The following is a 5,027-nucleotide window of genomic DNA, read 5'->3' on the forward strand; positions in this document are numbered from 1 at the left end:
TCTTGGTAAAATTCTTGCCTACATTGTTCCTTTGAAAGAGTCAGGAGAAGGTGTATTTCATGAGGAATTTAAGCAATGGACTCAGAATGAATAGTCTTGAAAGTATAAATGTTGCTGTGGATTTATTAAGTACAAATTCCAAACAAATGTCATAGAGTACAAGAGTAATTGCCAACATTTGTGCTCTTAACTCAATTTCCTACAGAAAGAATTGTGGAGAAACAAAAAACTATTAAAAATCCATTATCTGTTGTTTAAGAACCAAAACAGCATTTTTCAGAAGCTCCTTATCAAACAATTGGGTGCATCAGGATGATGTACAGTAGGGGTAAGACTTGGGCTGGCATTGACATTTTGCTTCCTCACTTAAATGATTAAACCTTTGCTAAATTAGATCAAGGAATTTAATTTCTTTTCAAGCCTTTATGAATTTTATCTAATTCAGAAATGATCCGAGACAGAACACTCAAGAAAATTAAACAGAGACAACAATTTAAAAAATCTGCATTGCACCCTGTGGAGGGCACTCATGGACCATCAAACACAGGGCTAGGAGTTTCTCAGTCAAATCTCTCAGTAGCGTTTCCAAGCAAATTCTAACTTACTTGCTTATATTCACAATGTGTTCATGAAACAAGACTCAAATGGCAGAGCTAAGACTACAGTGGAGGTAACCACTCTTTATTAAGGTCTTAGAAACATTTCTTTCTACATAAAATCTCATCACGGTTTTGATTATTAGGTAAATTTAATACATATGATTTTTAATGTACATCTGAGATGAGAAGTAATACACAAGAGGAAAGTCAATAATGAAATGGCCACACTTTAACATAGATCATATTGCATGTGGCAGGGACAAGAAGGGCTTAGGACAATGCAGTATTTATCACAGAAACCAAAGATGGGTTGTCCCTGGAGTTAGCAAGGTCAGTCATCTTAGGTCTTTCTCTCTGAGGTCAGGGCAGAAAGATCATCTCTTGCCCATGAGAAGGAAGTGACTAGAACTCACAGGTCAACATGATGACACTCAGCCCAAAGCCTGAGTCCTTTTAAAACCAAGGAATGTTTTCTGGAAAGGTTTGAGTTCTGCCCTCTGATGAGCAATAAGTCTCTATTAGTATTAAAGTGAAGCACTAAATATTTTTTATACTATTTAAATAGATATATGATCCAAATTTTAAAAAGTGCATACTAATAAACACAATTTTAAGATACTCAACAAAATGAGTGCTCTCCATTTCTAAGTAAACTGCCCATAATTATATCTTTTCTTTACGAACCCCTCACTTCTTAGACAGTATGGTCAACAAAGGGAAGAGGTACATTTTCTTCAGGAAAGAAAAGAAAAAATGGGCAGGCGAAGGTTTTTGTCCCTTTAGACCATGACTCTAAAGACAAAGGAAAACACATTGCTAGGGTACAGCATATAAGCATATATACACATACATGTGTAAGTTTAAGGAGACTTTTATCTGTGAGGATTGAGAGGAAGTTGGGGTTATCTAAGTGGTAGGAGAGTCATGAGTGAAGGAAACTGGCATTTAACAAAGTACTTTCATATTATGTGAAAAATGAATAAAAATGATGTGGCCACACACTGACATGTCACCAAATGGACAAAATAAAAAAGAGAAAACTGAGAAGCATCCAAAACTAAGGACTTTTTTCTTTAACAAATACTTGAAAACTTCAAAAGTCAATGAGGTTCTTTTCAATTAGATTCATAGATGTCAGCATAATTTGCTGGGTCCTGGATCCTGAGAGAATATTAAGGAGATTATTTTTGTACTTTCTATTTCCACATTCTCCTAGTTCTAAAAATTAACCAATAATTTAGTATGTTAAAGAAAAGTGTATATAGGAGTTCTATCTCTGCTGTTCTATACCAGCAGAGTCTAAAACTAAAGCTAATTGTGATAAATATAAAAATGTAATTTCCTTTTTTGTTTTTTTTTTTGGTACCAGGGATTGAACTCAGAGGCAGTTGACCACTGAGTCACATCCCCAGCCCGATTTTGTATTTTATTTAGAGACAGGGTCTCACTGACATGCTTACCTCACTGCTTTTGCTGAGTCTGGCTTTGAACTCTAGATCCTCCTGACTCAGCCTCCCAAGCCCTGGGACTACAGGCTTGTGCCACCAAGGTGGCGCCTGGCTTAAATGCAACTTCCTATGGCCAGTTTCTTGTATCTATTTGTTATATTTGAGAGATATGTTTAATATCTAAGCATAGTATATAATCTACTTACATAAAAAGGATGTGTGGATTAATAAAATAATCAACAATCTAAATTGAAATTTATTTCCTTAAAAAAATTGTGGCGATAAGAATTGTTGAGAAATTCATGGGAAAACCCTGTTACTCTTAGGAGTGACACTGAAGAAACTGATAATTAGGACTTCAAGGTTAGTCTGTTGAGGGTCTCCTTCTGCTTCCTGTGCTGGGCCATGGCACAAATCAGGTCTTTGATATTTAGGAAAACTGTGTTTAATGCTATTGAGATGAACTTTTCTGTTAAGTTGTTCAGTTGTCCCAGGCCTGTGAAGTTAATCACAAAGTGACATTTGAAGAATTATACCTGTCACAAAGAATATCCTGAGCTGGAAGAGATGTCCCCAAAACACAAAATTCTTGCTGATTAAGACTTTTGTTGGTATTTCAAGAACATTTATGGCTAGATGACAAAAAGGAAATCTTAGATTGTATTCGTGTTTTACAGGTGTTTCCCTCAGTGAATAATAAAGAAATAAGTATCAATGGATGCTGTAGCCAGAACGTAGGAAGAGGGTTTCATATCATTATTGCTTCTATCAAAATGGAAACAATAGATGCCTGCCGGAAATCTGAATGCTTCTCTTTCTATTATGGGGACTCATGAATACATATCTGCATCAGATTGGCCTCTGTGACTTTTTGCAAGATGATATGTATAAATGGTCTTGTGGTCTGCTGGTTTCTGAAAAATATATTAATGGTTCAATTCTGGATTGCAGCTCTTATTTTCCTAAGACTTCTTGAAAAGGAAGTTGTTATACCAAATACTTAAATATCAACAGCAGTGGACTGTCAATTCAAGGTTTATTATTGGTATCTGTGATTAAAAGGACATTGGTTTGCTTTTTTGTGATCATGGTGAGCTTGGGTCATGGCATTGTGAAGCCCCTGGAGAAAACTATCACGCCCTGGGATTTGGACTGGGATTATTTTACTTTGTCTTTGCAGGTATTAAGGTGGGATGTGAATCACTGGTGGTTCTAACCATGTAGCTATTGTTTGGGTCTGTTATTTTAGCAGCTGTTGACTCCATTGATTATGGTTTGTTTTTATAAGTTTGGGCTGAAACTATGAAGACTGCAAAGGTGAAAAAGAACACAGTAAAATTGTCATTATATAGGCACCTTCTTACCTTTGCTGTTCTGGCTTCTATAGTGGTATGGGTGGGCAGTTAAGACATTCGAAATTGCAATTGGCTGAACACAATGGATGGAACACTGATTTGATGATGCATTTTGGAGCTTTCTTTTTTCACTTATTCCTATAATGTTTTTGTAAAATTCACCAGCAAATCATGAGGTATACCTTCATGATCTTAATAGGTGATTCAAATGATGAAGTTGAAGAATTCTTGGTAACATTTGATAATTTAACTGAAGGAAGAGCCTCAAAAATGGTTCCAATGGGAGAGCTTTGACTTTTATCCTGTGCTTTAACCATTGGAACATAGGCATGTTTATATGTTTGATTTTGCCTCCATTTTTTTGATCTGAAAAATGTCCAGGTTTGTAAATATTACCATGCACATTAAGTCATGGATTTAGGTCTTTTCTGAGCTCAGGGAACACAAGTGCACAGAGAGAGAGAAGTCCTAAGGGTCACTTCCAAAGTTCTGCTTGGTTTTAGTCCCCTCCCTTAGGCCATGGGTACAAGTTCTCCTGCTGATTCTGCCAAGGCAGATAGTGGACACCTGGCCACATGGCTCCCCCAGAGCACTTCTTACCTGGTGAGTTGGCAGACGCAAACCTGGTAAAATTTGTGGAAACTGCAGTTGAGGATTTGAAGTAATCTTGGTATTTTCCATTTCATAATAAAAACACATTTAACTGAAGAGAAAAAACAGACTTCAAGGTCAAGTGGTGATTGTATTTTGTTATATTTTTGGTGAGAAGATTAAACTAATGTACACTAAATTTGTTGGTTGCTTAAATTGTCATCACAAAAATAACGACAAGAAGTTTTGCTATGATTTTAAAAATTATAGGGAATTGTAAACTGGGATAATGTGTTAAGAATTTATCTTCTACAATAGTGTCTCAGTCTAAATTAAGTTAAAAAGGTGATATAGAACGCCAATGTTATTCTTATGGGACACAGCGTAGCACCATTTTCTACATTACTAAGAAATGCTTGTCATACTTGTCAGACTCTACTTATCGAGATGCTGGAATATGAATACACATAGGAAAACAGAATGAGCAACTTTGCTTCCTTACAGTTCCAAATATGAGTTCAATGTAGAGAGACAAAGAATGCTTTAGTGTTTGGGAATCCTGTAAATAATGTCAGTAAATCTGTGCCACCCACTGATAAAGTGCCTCATTCTCAGGGTAAAAGTAACAGATAAGTTTATCCAAAGCACAGAGAAAAAAGTGAGAGCCACCTCTCCAAATGCCAATATTGCCCAAAAGAGGCAGTTACATCCAGTTCTGTTGCTCTATTCTGCTTTTCTCCTAGTGAAGGTGTATGCAAAACAACTATTTTCAGACAATCTTAGGGATTGTCTGAAAATAGGGATCATCATTTCATACCTTCCTAAATTTTTCAGAAAACGCTACTTGGCAATATTTTACTTGAGATTCAATCTCAGGAACATTTTAAGTTTCTTTTTACTTAGTGCTGCCTACACATTAGTTGAGGGACATTTTTAAGTGAAGCTTAATTAAATCCATTGTCATCAGGGAATGGTTCGCATCAGTGTTCCTTTCCCCAAAGTCTCAGGGTCATATTAGACCAGCTCAAAGGACT

General features: G+C 36.2%; 1 pseudogene; it reads left to right on the forward strand.

The window, feature by feature from the left end:
• Positions 1–2,452: 2,452 nt before the first annotated feature.
• LOC124993735 (transmembrane protein 87B-like) lies at positions 2,453–3,696 on the forward strand (annotated as a pseudogene).
• Positions 3,697–5,027: the final 1,331 nt, after the last annotated feature.

The sequence above is a fragment of the Sciurus carolinensis genome, chromosome 9 (genome assembly GCF_902686445.1).
Source record: "Sciurus carolinensis chromosome 9, mSciCar1.2, whole genome shotgun sequence".
NCBI lineage: Eukaryota > Metazoa > Chordata > Mammalia > Rodentia > Sciuridae > Sciurus > Sciurus carolinensis.